This window comes from Aphelocoma coerulescens, chromosome 9 (genome assembly GCF_041296385.1).
Source record: "Aphelocoma coerulescens isolate FSJ_1873_10779 chromosome 9, UR_Acoe_1.0, whole genome shotgun sequence".
Taxonomy (NCBI): domain Eukaryota; kingdom Metazoa; phylum Chordata; class Aves; order Passeriformes; family Corvidae; genus Aphelocoma; species Aphelocoma coerulescens.
In genome coordinates this window covers 25,060,333-25,080,133 of record NC_091023.1, presented here as the reverse complement: position 1 = coordinate 25,080,133, position 19,801 = coordinate 25,060,333, and positions in this window count along the sequence as shown.

Here is a 19,801-nt window from a genome sequence, read left to right as displayed (position 1 = left end):
AGGTGGAGTTCGGGGCTAAGGAGGCTCCTCATGGAGGATGATGATGATGATTCTGGTCAGGTCACCGAGATCCCAGCTCCTGGCCAGTCCCAGGAATGCTGCACTACAAAGCCATTCCACCTTCTTGCAGCAGGCAGCTCCACAAGCAGTTGGTATTTATGACTTCTTCTCCACTCCATTAACGATGGGTTATTACAGAGGGGACACAGCAGCAGTGGAACTGTTGTTTACAAGGAACACAGTTTGGTTTTATGGAGCAGAGGGAACAGGAGTTAAATCACTGGAATTAGGGAAAGCCAAACACCAACTGCTTGGCAGGAGATGTTCCTGACCACGGGCAAAGCCTGGTGCTGCTGTTCACTCTCCTGGCACACCTGAAGGTTGAATCCCAAGGAAAAGAGGGAAATAAATTGTGATTTGGGAATGTCTAATTAGAGATTCCCTCTCAGGGGCACAGCTCTGTCCCATCCCTGTCCTCAGCCACCCTCCCAGCTCAGGAACTTCATCCCGAGCACGGAGTGAAGATGAAATCACGACCATGCATTTTAATTTAATCAGCTCAAATGATTTTTTTTTTTCTTCTGTTAATGCAAAATTAGCATCAGATTGTACTTTAAAAATAAAAAAAACCCCTACAAATTAAATCTCAGAGTGTGAATAGCACAGAATGAGTGTGGGGGAAGTGTGGGACACAGTGCAAGGAGCAGAAACTTAACTCCATTTTTACATTTAGGGGATTGCAGCCTTAAGGATGTTGACTCTGCTTTTCCAAACATCCTTCAAACATTTAAAGCAAAATAGTAAATTAAGGGGCACTATAATTGTGAGTGCCTTCACCTCTGCAGCTGCAGAGTTTATTGAGCACATAACATGCAATGCTTAAAAATCATTAATCAGGGGAGGTTTTATTCTTGACAAAAGTGGCCAAATTGCTGCTAACACAGGACTCACATGTCAGGTTTTTCTCCCTAAATTTATAATGGCACAAACATTTCAGAAATAGATTCCAGAACCCAAATGAAAACCTGAGCACAGAACTAAGGACGCTGTGACAGAGCTAAGATTTGAACTTCAGATGTAATTTTTGCTTCAGATGTGAATGCAAAGCCATGCATCAATCCAGAACTGAGCATTTTGGAAGATATGAGCAACATTCCTAAATGGGAATAAACTACAAAGCCCTGGATCTCCTGGATTTTGGAAGGCCTCACATTTGTGCATTTCAGGAAGACAAGAACAACCTGCACCTTTTGCTACAGGAACCTGCTGCTTCTCCAGTGCTGCCTTTGCAGTGCAACGTTTAAAAATCAGAGATGAAATGTTTCCCTCTATAAAATCACTCTGGATGAAGAGTGATTTTATAGAGAAAAGCAGGAGGAAAAGTCTGGGTGTGGTTCCAGGCATGGATTCCTGGAGTAACCCCTCTCATAGCCCACTCCTGTTCATGGCCCTTCCCTCTGCGCCCTGAGATTGTTGCTGCTCCAGGAATGGCAAGAACAGCACAGGTGAAGCTGTTGGTTTGGGATTTTCCTGCCAAAAATGTGGGATTTCGCCATCTCTCCACACACAAGCACCCCCAGCAGCATTTGGGGACCCAGTGGGCTCAGAAGTGACCAGTCCAAGATGCTTCTGACAGGAAGGTGGTGATGCTCCCAGGATCCCTGACCACATTAATTCAATCAAAAATTTCATTAAAGCTGCTTGTACCACTTCACTGAGGGCAGCAATACTTGGAATATTGCAGGAATTACCTCAGTGTGAACAACATAAACTCTAATAAATACACACACTGTCTGTCTGTGTTTTAACACGTATATAAATAATAAATTCAGCCTCTCTAGTGCCAGGCAAGTACTACACAAACATCCTCTCCCTTCACACACACTGCAACGAAATTCCACTCCCCAAAGCTGTCGCCTCTTTGAACTCAAAAGTCAACTCAGAGCAAAGCAAAACTGTTTAAAGATAAATGATGTGCAGCCCTTGCCAGAAAAGCTGGGAGGGAAATACAGGAAAATGCTCTCCTTTCTTTTGGCTTCTGGCAGCCCCAACCTGCTTTGTTGTTTCTGACACAGCGGTGTAGTAAAAAAGGAGATGATTTATTGGGCGAGCTGGGAGTGGGAGTTGTGGAGTATTTTGGGGACTTGATGTTCTGTAGCCCTTGATGCCAATCTGAAGCCTGGAAGTGGCACAGAGAAGCCAGGGTTTGTTAACAACAATAACATTTCTTCCTCATGCTGCCAGAATCGCTCGGAGAAGAGCAATTTGCAGCATTTTGCCCATTTTTTTGGTGGAGATGTAGGAACTGGCAGGATTTATGTCTGTGATGGGACCCAGGGAAAACTGTGAGCACTGATGGGCTTTAATCTACACAAGGACAGTTATATTTTTATTTATATATCAAAAAATAAAATAATGGACTTAAACACACTTGCTGGAGTTGGGACACGATCTAAAAATGACAAACCTTGTGTACACAAAATCAGCTCCTGGTAAATCTGCAATAATATGATCTGTTTTCATAAATTCTTTATTAGGGCAAGCCTGGCACTGGGGTTGAGGATGTTGCTGTTCAAAATGTGCATACAAATTAAATCAGCTTCAGGATCTTGGTGCTTGGCTTTACACTAAGTGCTGATGTGGGTCCACCACAGAAAACATGTCCAGTTACTCTGGGAAAATGCAACAATAAACTGCAATAAAAGGGAAACTGTTCACAGAGAGGCTCTGCATCATCCCTGAGCAGCTTTTACTACCCAAATCCCCCCCAAACTGAAGGCTCCTGCAAAACTCAGCCCCCAAGGTGAGCTGCTTTCACCTATACCCTCTCACAGGAGACACTCTGGAGCCCATTCAGCCACCCAAAGCAAACAATTCCTGCACAGACGAGTTCTCACCTGGAGAAACCACGCACAGAGAAATGATGTTATGTACCTAAAACAATCCAGCCACACTTCAGGCAGGGCAGGAACTTGAGAGGCAGGAAAAATGTGTGCACACAACTTGGGAGCTGCTCCCTGAACAGCCCAAACACCAAGGGCCGCCGGGGTGAATTGCGGAAAATGCAGCTGGGGTGAGCCTTTTCCTAAAGCAGAGGCACAGTCCCGAACTCCAGGCTTTATTTACCCTGCAGGCTCCCAGCTGGCTGTGCCTTCCCAAAGGCAGCAGAGCTCTGTTCTACCCCGATCCCCCTCTGTCCCTCCTGGGGAAAAGCAGGATGCTCTCCCAGGGACAGCTCCCCCCTGACTGCCGCCAGCACCGAGCTGATGGCCCGCCGGGAGCAAGGGGAGAAAAGAGCCACTTGAAAGCCACTTTTCTAAACTTTAAACCCTCCCTAATTTCCTGCCGCTCTCGGATCTGAGGCGCGTTGAGCAGCAGCTCCCGTTCCAGGGGGAAGCTGGTTCATAGGAATATGGAATTACGCTGTTAATGCTACCCAAGGGCAGACTGCTGCGGAATAGGAAGGGTCGGAGCTGCTCCGCTGAATTCCGGGCTGCAAACTGCCAGCAACTCCATCAAAAAAGGGATGTTCCCCTCCCATTGACAGGGGGAATTGCTGAGGCAGGCAGGGGATGAGGGAAGAGGAAGGGAGAGCACTAGGAGAAAGAAAAGCTCCCGTTCTGGGAAAACAGGGAAGGAGAGCTGCCCTCACTCACAGGGACACCACAGGAAGGGGTGTAAGAAGGGCAGATGCGATGGGATGGGATGGTTCAAGGGAAAGGTGAATTTGGCCAACATTAAATTCATGTATTGCATCCAAATTCCACATATCCAGGCAGCCCATGGTCCAAACCTTGGTATTTTTACCACAGAAGGTCAAACCTCAACTTTTTAATTTTTATACATATATTTATATTTATGTATATCTATCTATGTATCTACTACAGCAGTCTCTGCAGCCACTCATAAAGAATGAACAAGGACATTAAAATAATTAAAAGGCCAAAATAACAGTCCATGATAATTTCAGTGAACTCTGGAGAGTTTAAAACACTTTTGGGATTTTTAATTCTTGGTAATACTCTGCTGCCTGTGGTTTTGCAGCTGCTCTCCAGGAACACAACTGCAAGGATTCTTATATATCAATATATTCTGTTTAGTGCAATAAATCTCATCCATCACAGCCAAGCTGACAAGATTGCAGATTTTCCTGCAAAACATGAAAGATAAGGGACAGCAATTCCTAACTCTGTTTTTGGGTGCACACCCTCAAAGCCCCTTTAATAAATGACTGTATTTTGGGCTTCACCAAGGAGTTCCAACTCAGTTATGAATGCAAGGTGTGTTTTATATTTATGACCTGGGACAGAATTCCAGTGAAAATGAGAACTGGAAATAGTGATCCCAAAAAAACCCCAAAAACCATAGAGCAGGGAACCCTCTTTATTTCAAGGTCCTCACTGGGCACTATTTGATGATTTTGTCAGGATGTTGAAGCCAGGGAAGAGGAAATTCTGCTTCATTTTAGGAGTCAGTTCTGGTCAGTGCAGAGGAGAAAAGTTTGCTCTTTATAGATCCACACAAATGCTCTTCAAAGAAGCAGCTCCAGCTGCAAATTGACTGTGAAGAACAGTCTAGAAACCAACTCTGAGCTATCTCAAGAGCCAAATTCTTCTACAAGCTCAACTCGGGGTTGAATTTGTCACCCTGCAGCAGGGCTGGGTCTCAGACACGGCTCTGGTTGTGCATTTGGGGCTGGGAAGAAGCTCCCAGCTCCTTTTTTCCAGCCTTGCCCTCCCAAGGCCTGGCTGGGAAGGGTCATTAGGCTGAGCAGGTCACAGCTTTAACCCAGAGAAAGCCATTAACACAAACCCTTCCCTCAAGAGCCCCAAAAATAGAAATATATTTCTGTTCTTGAAAGAGATACATCTTGCAGGGTCAGTGAACACCTTCATGTGCTCTCCTATCTCCCCTCCAGCCTAATGGACCGACACCAAAGAATTTCCCTTTCTGCCTTCTCAGCTCCTCCAGGATAAATATTAATGGCAAAGCACGGAGGGAACACTCCAGTGACTCCTCTGCAGCTATTTCAGACTAAATAAGTGCTTGAAAGTGGTTTTTTTTTTCCCCACCAGATCTTCTCCTCTGAATATTTTCTAGGCTTTGCTTGGGTTTCTCCTCGGTGCCATTTAAAGGCTTGGACAGAACTGGGTTTGAGGTTGGTGCAAAGCTGCCACGCGTGGGGAGAGCAGCTCTGTGGCAGCAAAATGCAATTTTCCTGAAACCTCTTCGTTGGGAAGAAAAACCACCTCGGAGGGGTGATTTTGCAAGGTGGATTTAATCTCTGTGTGTTCACCCTCCCACACAACACCACCAGCAACCCCGTGCTCTGAGTAAAGGATACCCATAGCCCAGAAAAGATTTTATAGTAGCCATTTATCCTGTGTGATAATGCAAGGGAAACACAAATAATACATCCCAGGCCCAATTCTATTAAATATCTATTTGCAAATGTTCCATTTCTGCTTTTACCACGGGACAAAGGCAGTGTGGATGTGTCTATACCTGACTTGAACATGCCCTGGCAATCCCTCCTGTGGAGCTGGTGTTTCATTTAAGGTTTTCTTTCCTATAATGAGCAGAAAATTAATTAAGGAGACCAAGGCAGCATCTCTGCCCTTCCATAATGCACAAAACACCCCTCAAGGCCCAGGGTTTTCTCCCTCCCTCTGAGAGCACAGGGTATTTTAACAGAGAGCTCACTCCATGCTCCCCAGGATGAAACAGAGTCTAAATCCCCAAGTAAATATAAAATGAACAATCTCGAGTCTGCACATTCTAAAAATAGCTCTCGTGTACATTCTGCTATGAATAATTCCTCAGTTTAGGAAAACTGAAGTGCCTTTTAAAGCTGTGACCACAGAGTCTGCACTTCAGGCAGAGAGAGAGCTGGGGGCACTTCTGCCCAAAAAAGCTGGGCCTGGATCATTTTCCCTGGATTGTTTTGGTGCCAGAGCTCATTTTTCAGGATAATTTTCTTCCATTGATGCAACACTTCACACATCCATATTCCTGGAGATCCCAAGGGGGTGTTTTCCATTCATAACTCACAGAGATCTTTACACCAGATCTTTATACGCCCTAAATCAGCAGAGACTGGGATAATCCTGGATCCAGGAGGGATGGGGGCATTGAGCTGCCCAGGGCAGCTGAGACCTGAGTAGTGCTTGAGGAGCTGCCACCAGCACATCCCAAAAGGGTTTGTATCCCAGCCTGCCCAAAAACCAGCAGGGATGAACACTTTATTTCAAGAAATTTCAATAAGCGAGCCAGGAAAATACAAATTCCAGATATAGACTTATCCCTTTGCAGATGTATGAACACTAAACAATTGTTTTGGGTCAAGATAGACAAAATATCCTTGAAAAACTGATTTTAAATGGGATAGAAATTAACCTGGGTGCCTGTTTATTTCAGCAAGTTAATTAGGAACTTGTTTTCCTTGCATATGCCCATAGCAATTTCTGAGGGTGAAGCTGGAGTGATGGTTTAAAAATGTGCCAGGCAGTGCCACCACCACTGATTTCATCTTCCTTTGGAAACAAAAGCCTTTTTAAACTGAAATTCTGCTGAATTTCTCATCTGATAAACTTAACTCACAGACGAGTCAGGGTTTAAATCACAGCTAATTGCCCAAAGGCTCCTTCCTTCCTTCCTTCCTTCCTTCCTCCCCTGTGAAGTCAGGCAGGGAAAAAGAAAAACCACGAAATTGTATCTTTTAAACCAGAACTTTCTGCCTCAAAGAACACTCTACAAATGGTGCAAATTTTCGTGCAGGGCTGTGTCACCCAACAGGCTCCAGGCAAAGCCACCTGACTTGGGGACATCGCTCCATGCCACACTTAAACCAGCCAAAAAATCCAACCCGGGAGTTCCCAGGGAATGTTTGTCTTGAGGGATGGCAAAAGACCCCCCCCAAATTCCCTGAGGATTTTATTTAAGGGAGCAATATCCAAGTCACAAGCAGTGCCATCTCTTCAGCACTGCTGAACCTTCAAGCAGTCGGTGAGCATTAATAAATCAGATTATTTAACTTGCCACAAACTCAAGAAAAGTGAAGGTTTATGTAACAGATGCACCAAAAAGGACTATTAACACTGATGCTGCTTCCCACAGCCTTTCCATAGGCACAGGCTCAAAAAGCCATGCTCTCTTCATTTCTTCCTTTTCTGCTGAAAGGCACAATTATTCCAACAACTCCACATGCTCTGCCCTGGCAATTTGTAAATGAAAAGCTGAGATGCCGTTCATTAAGGCCGGCTAATTAAAAGTGACTGTATTTATCAGGCTGGCTGTGCAAAGGGAAGGAAAACTGCATGTTTTCCTCCCTGAACATCACTGAAACAGGCTCAGAGCTGTAAGTTTGGCTGCTTCTGGAAGTTATTCACAGCAGCTCCTGTCAAACAACTTTTTAGCCTTTTCAAAAAATCTTAAATTCCTCAACAGCCATTAAAAAAATCCACCAAAAAAACCCCCCCCAAACAGCCAGAAAACCCAAACAAAACCAAACAAAAACCACTCAAAACAAAACAAACCCCCCTAAATTTAAAACTGCCTACCAAAAATCACACTTCAATTTTACATTAAGTTAGGAGTGTGGCCTGAAATAAATAAATAAATTGCTCTCCATTTCAGGCCCCACAATAAAAGCAGTGTACAGCTAATTGGGATAGATCTGGACAAATCAAAGGAGAGAGGGAAGCCCATGATGCCAAGCAGGATTTGGGGTTCTTCAGGGAAACAGCCTGAAAACAGGAGCTGCCTCTCCTCAAACCACTCTGATAATTAATTCCTGGTGGTGGTGGAGGAGCAGTAACTTCATTCTCTTTTCTCTCATCCCATAATCACCCACTTCAATATCACTTTTGAGCAGCTCATAAAAACACACAAATTCAAAGCTGTGGATTACAGACAGATCAAACACTAACTCAGAACCACTTTCCTCGCTGCACATCCAGGATCACAAGAATTTATCTTACACATTTTGCTGTGGGTTTGTTTTATAGCAAGTGTCCAGAGAAAGGGTTGTTTGCTGTGAAACAGGAGGGTTTGCAGGGCATTCAGCTACTCAGGGCTGTAGTAAATAAGGAGCTATTTAGTGGCTGAAGTAACCAGCTGAAAACCTCATGCAAGAGGAGTAATTAGCCCCAAAAATAAATGTATTTTCACAGAGCCGAGGATGAACTGGAGCAGGTTTTCACGCTGAGATTGAGGGATGTCTACTACCACTTCCAGCATTTATTTTCCACCTGTCCCAATACCAGGACACCACCAGGACGGGCAGGGATGGGGTGGGATTTCGGGAGCAGACAGTGGGACACGAGGGCGGCTGGTAAATGTGGAATTAATGGCTTTGTGCTGGCCCAGCCGTGTGGGCCCACTGGACCAGAGCGTGCCACACTCAGAGCTGCTCCCCCCCAGTGCCATGAGTAATTCATTCTCCTCAGGCTGCCCCTGCTCCTCACAGGACACACGACTTCTTCCTAAGAAAATTCAAACCTTTCCCTCGCCCCATCCTGGATATTTTTGTCTTAGCATTCGAAAAATGGCTTTGTAATACTTAAATCTATTGGTTGAATTTTTGCTGATCTGAATCTATTCAGGACTCAACCATAATCAAAATCTGAAGCAGTAACAGGCCTTGTCCCCTCCTGTCCAAACTGGATTTGAGGTGGGTTTAAATCCTTTAAGTGACACAATAGGTTTAAAATTAAAGCACCTCTTAAAAACCTGAAACTGCATTATTTTTTCACTTTGGTCAAACGCTCTGGAAGAAAAGCAGCAATTACCAACTCCCCCTCCCTGCAAACCCTGGGAAGCCAATTCTGCTCTGCTGAGAGGTGAGGTTGCTACAAACACCTCTTGCATGCAAACCTGCCTGATAAATCTGATTTTTCTTCTCACTATTGTACACGAAGATCACCCACGAGCAAACAGTAAAGCAGCAATAAACAAAGTATGTCCCAAAATGTGTTGATTAAATAATCTTTAATCACAGAATCATTAAATTTGGAGGAGACCTTCAAGATCATCCAGCCTCAAAAAAGTGGTGCAAGACAAGGTCCCGATCCTATAGGATCCCAATTCTGAGCTTGCAGAGGTTACCCTGACACCTCCCAGTCTCCCCACTCCAGGGATTTGCAGCCCAGCCTATTTTCCTCTTTTGAAATGGCAGAGAACTGGGCTGGGCCACCCCCCAAGTGCCCAGTGCCATAAACCAGGCAATTCCCAGCTCCCAGAACAGACAGGATGGAGCGGGAGGATGCCAGCAGAGGCATGACTGACACGGGCTTTGCTTCAGGGCTGCAGGGGCAAAGCAGGTGCCCAAAATTAGGCCTTCACCTGCAAATAAATCCTGTGTATGGTCAGTGTAAAACCCTGTATGGTCACTGTCCAACCAGGCCCTTTGCACCTGGATCCCTGTTCCCTGATTCCCACCAAAAACCCCAGGAAATGCAAATCAGCACACAGTTTTTCCCCTTTCTCTGTATTCCCTCACGAGAGCAATGAAACCCGCACAGGTCTTCAGTTGTGAAAAGCCCCGGGTTCCATGGTGATTTTACTCATAAATTCATTAGGATTGTTCTTAAACTATTTGGGAGAAAGTGCAGCTGCAAAGGGGATGACAAGGGACAGTCCCTGCTCCCACCCTGGGGAAAAGGAGCTGCTCCCACCTCCCCTCTGCCCTTCCCCGAGTTCCAAAAGGATTTTTAAGGGGTGAGACTTCATTGGAGTCAATAGTTTGGGGTAAGAATTCCCTCACGTATCACTTCTGTGTCAATCCTTAATGATGGAGTGGGATCCTACAAGAACTTCCACAGGAGCTTTAATTCTGTGACACAAAACTTCTTTAAATCACAAATTGTTGCTTTGTGCTTAGAAAGTGTAGATTGAAAAAGAGAATTTTCATTGATTAAGTAGTGGTTTATTCCCAAAATCTCCATTTCTACATGGAGGACAACATTGTAAAAGTTATGAAGGAAGGGATTTTGAATTCTGGATCCTGCAATGCTCTGCATGAGGAACTAAATACGGGAATCAGGCAGGAATGGATATATTGAAATTTTGGGGTTCTAAAAGATACAGATTGGTGCCTGCCTCGATCCAGTTTAATGGAAACTAAATTGGGCATAGAGTCACTTTGTGAAAATATCAGAAAATAACCACCAGCAGGCTGTACAAACACCCCAAATATTTAATCATCAATTGATCTGTTCCACAGTCGAGCTTTATGTTCCCCAAAGCTGCCGTGGAATATATCTGCTTTGCATTAATTAATAAACACAGCTGCCAATTAAAAAAATGCCACAGCAAATGGATTGTGGGGCTCACCCATCACTGGATTTGGCTGCAGTTAATGACATTAATTCATCTTTCTAAAGCAAAGCCAAGGAGCCAGATTTGGAGTCAGGGCTCCCTGCAGCCACTCCACACCTGACATGCATCAAGGAGAATATTTCCAACTGCTCTCGTGGAAAAATAAACACAGTTTCAGCTCAGCCTAAAGCCAACATCCCCACAGGAAAACAAACTTCATGTTGATACAGAAATGAGCTTCTTTAGGTCTGATGAGACCAACTGTACAGCCAGCTCCATAAAAACAGCCTGATTTGGGATTATTCCCTGAAAAAACTGTTTGTTTAAAGGTAGATATTTGTGTGATCCACGTGCCCCTGTTTGAAGCTGGGTTGAGGCACCTGCAGAGCTGCCCATGGTTGGGTGTTTGTGTTCAGGCACTGCAACACCAGGGAGGGTTTTCCTCCTGGATTCACAGAGGGGGAAATGGAACACACGGAAATGAAATCACTGCCCAGGGTGGCGCAGGGATTGTGCAGTGGGGAAAGGCCAGAGGCTGATCCAGTTACTGAGCCGGGATCCAGGAGAGGCACGAGGCCCAGGACTGTGAAGTTCATGTAAGAATTCACAGAATCCTGGAATGGTTTGGGTTGGAAGGGACCTTAAACTCATCCCATCCCACCCCTGCCATGGCAGGGACACCTTCCACTGTCCCAGGCTGCTCCCAGCCCCAGTGTCCAACCTGGCTTTGGACACTGCCAGGGATCCAGGGGCAGCCACAGCTGCTCTGGGCACCCTGTGCCAGGGCCTGCCCACCCTCGCAGCCAGGAATTCCTTCCCAGTCTCTAATCTAAACCTCCCCCCCTTCAGCCTAAAGCCATTCCCTCTTGTCCTATCCATGCCCTTGAGTTCCCTCTCCACTTCCTTGTAACGCCCAGTAGGTGCCTAATTTGGGGGAAAACACCCCAAATAACACGATCTTAAATTAGAGGAGTTTTTAAAAATAATCTAATTCTTCATTCTGAAAAATATATAAAAATATATCTTAAATGCACCACAGTCCTGACCAAATACAAACATTGCTGGGTAATGATCATAGAACTGTTTTAAATCAAGGCAAAAGCAGAACAGAACTGCAAAAGCTGAGAGATGCTGCAGGCTCTGCCTGCTTACCCAGCAGCTCCCAAGGAAGGCCCTGGAAGCTTCCCTGCCTTCCCACAGCAGCTAGGGAACCACTTGAGGTGGTTTCAGGTTCCTGCTAAGAGGAGCTGGCACTCCCAGGAACGTTTATAAACTTTAAACAGATCCAGGAGGTTGAAATACTAAACCTTCAAAATCAGTGGCAGGGCAGGTAATGACGAGCGGCAGCTCTTCAGGCAGAGCTCTTGGAGCCTGATTTAAGATTTGCTCCTCACATGCAAACTGCCTGCTTAATACAGGGTTTTATACATTTATATGACATGATTTGTTTTTTAACTTGTTACCAACTGAAAGTTATCCTCCTGGGACGGCAAAGCTGAGAGCTTTTAAGACAAGGATTTTTCCAGCATGCCCTTTTTTTTGTAAATTATCTCCACATTCTCCTGCAGAGTTTACCAAAAAGCAAAGCAACAGAGGGAAAAGGGTTGATGTCATTCATTTGTAACATTACAAAAAGGACAAACAAACTTTTGATAATACGTAAAATGGGATTAATCTCATCATTGTATTTATTTAATATTTATGTTAGCTGGGAGTATTTATTCCCAGCCAGTTAATTCCTTCAGTTTTGGAGCGTGAGAGGGAACGAGCTGATGTGCAAATATAAACCCAACATAACAATTCAGCAAGAACGGGGATGGCAGGAGGAAATGTGGATTTTCCTCAATCAACAGGACACAACAGAGCCTGATCCCACCTCCCTAATCCACATGGATACCCTCTGGAAGCATCCAGCTGTGACTCCATGAGTTATCCACAAAGCGTTGGTGCTCACAGGGAAAGGAAAGGGAAGGGGAAAGGGAAAGGGAAAGGGAAAGGGAAAGGGAAAGGGAAAGGGAAAGGGAAAGGAAAGGGAAGCTGGGATTGAAACAGCTGAGGAGAACAACAAGGTCCTGTGATCGTTTATTCCCAATTCCTACAGGATCCCAGGGAGCTCCTATCAGAGGCAGAGAATTTTACTGCTAAGCAAGAAGGACCCACATCCAAGTGGAAAGCCACGAAAGGATCCATTCCCAGGCTGGGGATAAAGTCCTGCACTTGTGCTGGAGCTTCATTTTCCCCCAGAAGCCCAGGAGTGTTTGCTCTCCACATCTCGAAGCCACTCATGCTCCAGTTAAATGGCACTGGGCAGGTTTTTATTCCTCGTGTTTCCCTCCCTATGGGAGAGCTCGTTTTTAGGATTTTGTGTCATTAAACATTTAGCTCAATACTTACACAGCCCTCAGCCCTGTGATAGCTAATTTGTGCCCATCTGTCTTGAAATGATTAGGGCCTAATCTAGCGAATTCATTGGGCTTCTCTTAAACTCTTCCTGAATTATAATGCTCCAACAGCAGAAAGGCCTGGAAGATGCTGGATGTTATTGTGGAGATGCTGATCTCCATAACAATGGAGCTCTGCAAGAGGGAGACTGATGGAAGAAGGAGCAGCAGGGCTGGCTCAGGTGGTGGGGGGTTCACTGCAGATATCTGGCCCTGGCTGAATCTTTAAATATTGATTTTTCTCCTCAGTCAGTTCTGCCACTGGAAGTCACCTCCCCTTCAAGCTCATTAGACTCCACAGGGTGTAATTAAAACATCGCTGGGCCGAGTCACTCTGCAAACAACAAGTGACACCAGGATGAATTCACTCCTGTCCCCTCAAACACCTGGGTGAAAAGCAGCTTTTAAGGAAGGTATGTAACAACCACAGCACACTGCTGAATGCTCACATCCAAATCAAAAGCTCTTTTGTCAGCACAAGCCTCCGAGGGGGATGACTGGGATGACATTCCAGCAGCAGAGCACGGAGGCAGAGGGAAAGCTTTCCAAGAACAATTCCCTTCTATGAGGACAGCACGCCAGGCAGGCAGATTTGAGGGTTTTTTTCAGTATTCTGTTGTTCTGTACACACGGCGCATTGTTCTTTCCTTTTCCTCCCCTCACAAGTGCTGGGGAAGTGCCTCTGGACTGTGCACAGCCGTGGATTTGTCCAGAATTCCAACAAAGGAGCAGAGCGCTCCTCACAGCTGAGGGCTCCATCCAGGGAATCTGAAGGGATCCACCAAGAGTCACAGCACTGCAAGACAATCCCTCCCTCTCCTCCCCTGTGGGAGCTCTGAACCGGACAAAGCTGGGTGCAAGGAGATCACAGATGTGCAGGAAATTCTACAAATAGCAAAATACAAACAAAATAAGGGACTTTTTCATTTAGCAATACATATAAAAAATTTAACTACCCTCAACTCTGTGTCACATGTGTAGGACTAAGTGCTAAAATAGTAAATCTGTCCAGGCAAAGAAAAACAGCTTTTCCAGCAAAGGAATAAATCAGGACTCAATAAGCACAAGAGGGAATGGCTTCCCACTGCCAGAGGGCAGGGTTAGATGGGATATCGGGAAGGAATTCCTCCCTGTGAGGGTGGGCAGGCCCTGGCACAGGGTGCCCAGAGAAGCTGTGGCTGCCCCTGGATCCCTGGCAGTGTCCAAAGCCAGGTTGGACACTGGGGCTTGGAGCAGCCTGGGACAGTGGAAGGTGTCCCTGCCCGTGGCAGGGGTGGCACTGAATGGGATTTAAGGTCCCTTCCAACCCAAACCATTCCAGGATTCTGTGACAAGCACAGCCAGATGTTGCTACAACATTGAGCAGTTAATGTGGAAAGCTGACAAAACCCCCAAAATTATTGGGATATGTTTGCAGAGAATTACAAAAACTCCGTATTATATTATTGTTAGTACCTATTTCTATATCAGACTCATCCTTTGAGCTCTGCACTCTCACCCTATAAAATCACAGAGCACAATTCACTTGAATCAAACCAGAAAAGCTCCTCCCAAACCCACAGAATCTGTGTAGAAAAAACCACACAGAGATAAGAACGAGGCAATCCAGGAGTCCTTCCCAGCAGGAAAAGACAGGCAGGCCAGTACAGCACCCAAGACATGAGCTGGATCTGAGCCCAGATCCAAGACTGGCAGCCTTAGGAGCTCAGCCAGAGTGGGAGAAGTCAGTATTAACAACATGTCTGGAAAAACAGAGGAGAAGAGGGAATTAATGACCAGAGAAAGCCCCTCACTGCTTATTTTGATGCAGCTGTCCTCATGAACCAGCTGGGAAACACCACAAAAAAAGACAAAACACACCCAGTTGCAGGAAATTAATGAGTGTTTGTCAAGGTGTTGCACAATTTAGCCCTCAGATATAGAGACTGTCACTCGGGGAAATTGGAATTTAACAGTGACGGACGATCAGGACGTGGCCGGGAGCTCTGACAGCTCAGGGAGCAGAAGGGGAATTCTGCACATTGCACCTCGAGCTGGAGGAGAAGAAAGAGAAGGACCAAGGGGCAGCTGCCAGGGACTCTGCCAGAACGTGGGGAGAGGGAGATAAAGGGAAAACAAAAGTGCCAGAGAAGTCTGGAAGTGAGGAGGGAGATAACCCAGGGAAAGATGAGAGAAGGAAAGCACCAGGAGGTCTGAAATCAGAATCAACTGAGGTCAGAGGATCAAACCACAAAGACCAGAGGGTGAGGCTTTTGGAAGAAAGATGCCGGCAAGGATGTGATAATTGCTAATTTTACATAACAAGATGCAGATCAAAAACGAATACAGGATTTTTCTATGAAAACCACACTGCTGAAACCAGGGTACGGCAAGGCCACAGCGATGAAGAAAAGCGAAATAAAACCAGGTTTGTTTTTCCTCTCAGTGTCCCTCTGTTTCAGGTACAGAGCTTGTGGGGACAACCCCACACGCCACAAGACAGAACACCATAAACATCAACTTTGGAGTGACTGCTGAGCAGGAATTGGATCCCTGGAAGTTGATTTGAAACCTTAGGAGTAGCTGAAGGTCTTTGAGACACAGAGATCAACTGGTCCCCTAAAAACATCCTTTACTCTCCAAATGCCTTATAAAATTATACACCTATAACATATTATAGTCCTTATTGACAAGGAACCTGTTAATATAATCCCAGAAGGTTTATTTGGGGCTAAAAAAATAAAAGTTTCTTTAGGTTTTGGAAGGAAAATTTCTAAACCTACACTGATAAACCCATACTATTATTTCTACTATAGTGAACTATAATTGATTTTGCAGGGAATCAATTATGAAATTAGAGATTTGTTATCTTAACCTCTCCAATATGATGGGTTTGTATCAGATTGAATGAACTCTTAGGAAATGGAAATTCTAATTTAAAATATCTCTTTGAGTCTTTATAGCTGTAAAATATTTGTAATTTTCACCCTCGAATTTGCCATCTGAAGCCATTTTGGGATGTGCAAGGATTCTTATCAAGTTGTTTATCTATTTCTCCCTCACTAACGGCTCGACTGCCTCATGCCACACACAAATTTAACACAAAAACACCACTTTTGTGATTTGTCCTCACCAGAGTGAAGCATAAAAGTCACTTTTATTGTATTCGCTGCTATTTCCACCAAATCCTACAAATTAAAGGGTGCCAAAATGATGCTCCTGTGGTGCTTTGTCACAGGCAGGTCTGGCTCTAGGGTTTCTAAATGAAAAGAGACCGTCACCTTTATTTTTACAAAGGTAATAAACAACTTTTTTTCCCCTCTTTTCAAAGTTATAGAAACACTTATTTGTGGGCTGGCGGTGATTTGTGCTGGGTCCAGCACCCTCACCGAGCTCAATATTCACAGTACAGACAAAACAGCACGATCTGTTGTGGAGAAAAAACTTTCCTTTCCAAAATTTGATGTATTAGCATCATCCCTGGTTTAAAATCAAGCGTCAGCACTGCCCTGAAGAGATTTTTTGGGGGGCAGATGAGGCAGAGAAACTAATTCTGCTCCCTTTTTTGCCATGTCTGACAGGATGAGCAACACATTTCTGTTAAATATGTGGAGGAAAGAGCTCAAATGATGTTATTTGTGTCACTTACTCTGATTTTGCAAGTGAATTTGTGGGATGTGAAGCTTTTCTTTTCCCTGGGTGACTCTTGGCACAGCAGCCAAGCACTTTCACAGAGCCACAAATCTGGAGCCCGACCCAAACACAGTTGCCCTGGGAGCCTGAGTGTTTCCAACAACACAGATCCAGGAATTCCCTCCTGTGGGATGACCTCTGGATGTGGGCAGGGAATGAACATCTCACACCACAGCAAAGAGCAGCTTAAAAGCACTTGGCAACCACGGTTCCTCTTCAGGACCTGAAATTCTTTTTAACTTCCATTTATGCACATGAATAAAGCACAAATTACCATTTTCTCAGTGGAAGTGACACATAATTTACAGACAGGATAATCCTAACTGCATTGTCTTTTCAAAAAATAATTGATACTTCAAAAAAATTTTATTATTTCACTTTTGTTGCATTCTGCCTGATTTTAGTCATAGTTTTAATCAGAGCCATCAGGAGTCTTTAGTATCATTAAATAAATATCATTGCCCAGACTGATTCCACTGCATACAGACACATTTAAACAGACAAAAATTCACCCTAAAACATCCAGCCTAGACAGTAACTGTAAAAATAAACAGACCCCAATCTGACCATTGATTAGGTTTGGCCCCCTTGGGTCCCAAACTCATCAGATCAGAGCTGATTTCCACCTATACCCAGTTCCCTTCACCAGAGAGAGCAAAACTAATTAACACATCTTTATTGCTACAAGAAAATGTGCTGGTTAGGGCCTTATTTAGCAAACTCACAGCTATTATTAGATAATCTCTGACTTTTCACAGAGCAAACATCAAATGGGATGGCTGCTTTCACATGAAAGGAATTAAAAATTAATAAATCTGGCTGAGATGATGCCAAACCGGTCCGGAAGCACAAAAAGCCCGTCTGGAATTGCACAGATTTTCCACTGCAAAATAAAAATAAATGGGATACTGAGAATGTGTGAAATACAGCCCATGAGGCCAAGAGAGCACAAGTTTGCTAAAGAAATGTAATAAAGTGGCATTTCAGAAAGATGGAAATGTATCGATATATTCAGTGTTGGCTCCAATGAAGGGAGCAGCTTTGCTCCAGCTTCCCCCAACTAAATTTATAGTGATATCACTGTCAAATAAACAAAAAATGAGGAGTATCTTGCAACTGGATCACGTAAAAATGATGGAATAGCACAGCACAGGTTTGATTTATTGCTTATTTGGGAGTTTATCATCATCACCTCACTTCAGAGCCCAGCCAGGTGTAGTGACCTGGCATAGAAACACCATTCCAGCTCCCTCATGGAACTCCCTTATCGCCAGGAACTCCCATTCCAGCTCTTCTCTTCCACTGGCAGTTCTTCTAGGAACAAAGCTCCATTTCAGCCACCCTGTCTCCAAGAGGTGCCTCTCACTTCACGAGTCACGAATAAAATAAAGAATAAACCACCTTACCTCTACAAACACCGCCCAAATTCTGCATAAACAGAGCTGCCTTTTACTCTGAGCAGAGGTTTCAGTATAGGTTTATTTTAACCCAGCAGCCACACACACACTGAGGGAGGTGTTTCATCAGGGAGACGCTCTCCAAGTGGCTTTTAAGAGAGCCAGAAGTGCCAGGTTGTGGCACATCCCTGGAGCTCACCCCAGCTGAGTGACAGAGCCTGGAGCCCGTGCCAGGGGACCCATTCCTCTCTTCCCAGTGAATTTATGGAGCTGCAAATAGAAAGCCTTTGCAATGCTATATTTTACTTGCCTCGTCATGGCTGGAAGGAGAGGAGTGCTGCTCCTCCTGCTGCCAAATTTCCTTTGGCTCCCAAATTGCAGCCGCTACTTTTAGATCAGAGAGGCCTCGGCTTCAACCCCCCACCCCCCACCAAGTTCCCTCTCCCTGTTCTGTTTGGGAGCCTTGGAATGCTTCAACTCTGGGATGAATATTAATACAGCCTTTGGGGAGATCTGCTGGGGCTCTGCTAAGCCCTGCCTATTACAGGGTGCTTTTAAACCTGCAACCACAGCTTATCATATCAGAGACAAGTAATTCATTGTGACCCTGCACAAAGGAGGCACAGACAGCCCCCTGTGCTCAAACACCACCTCCATTCCCTCTCCTGCCTCCTTCCCACCAAACAGAGCCTTTCCCAGGACATTATGGATGCATTCTGCTGTTTAAAAACCTCTCCACACCTCTGGAGCTGCTGAAGAATCCATTGGTTCTCCCAGAGCTTCCCAGAACTCGAACCCATCACAAGCACTTTGATGTCCAAACCCCATCCAAAGCAAGCAGGATAAACACAGAAAAAGGTCAGCAGGGAATACCTGGAACACCAAGGCTAAAGGAGCTCAGCTAATCCTTGGAGGTGGTAAAAGGGTTTGAAAAGGAAAAGGAAAAATATTTCTTAATGAGAGACAGATGTAAAAACCATGTGGAAACAACAGCTGAAATTCACAGAAATACCTGAAGATTACCCCAAGGAGCTTCACCTGAGGATTTGTGAGGAAAACCAGTTTTTTTAAGTCATGTTTATTCTGAAAAACAAGTGCCTGAAACAGCTATGTCGTCTGTGCAGGTGATCCCTGCCTTAGTCCCTCTCCTCCCTGGCTCCAGGGCTGGCTCCTGCCTGTGGGTACCAGGAGTTAAAAAACTGGGAAAAAACCCCACTTTCTGCCAACTCAGCTTCCCAGAGCTGCTCTTGATGGGCAGAGCAGTGTCAGGGCAGGAGGAAAACAAGGCTGGAGCAGCAGCAAGAGGAAATGGTGTTGCTTAGATCAGCTTCACACCCCTAAACCACATCCTGGGTACTTGAGCTTGAGCAGATGAGCTGTGATACAGCCACCTTGGGCAGAAGGAAAAAAAAAAACCATTTTAGAGGTTCAGTCGTCTCGCTAGAATAAATTAATGAATGTGTTTCCATTTGAAAGTCAAGCAGGAACACAGCTGGGTGTTGTGGCCCGGGAAAGAAGCTGGAACTGGGTGAGCCCCAGTAAGGTGCTTCCTTGCAGGACTGGGTTTTACTGGGACAGAGCTCAACGAGCACCACTGGGAGCTCTGAACTAATCCCTGGATTTAGCTAATTTCAGTGGATATACTTTATTTTTTCCCCCCTTTTTCCCCCTTTACTTTTTTATACTTTTTTTTTACGCTCTACTTCAGCAAATTTCAGTGGAACACACAACTGCTGTGGAGGAGCTCCAGGGGGGTTTTATCTGGCTTGTTTCCCCTGACAAAGCAGCCTATAAACAAGAGCAAACCCCACAAACCACGTAATTTTTGGCTTGGAGAGGCAGTGCCAACCCACCTGCATAAACCAACCTCATTTCAAGTCTGCCCTGTTGGGTTTTTATTAGGACAGCACCCGGGGGAACTGTGGAATTAGGAATGCCATCCACCCCACTCCCCCATTTTTTTTTTTCTTTTAG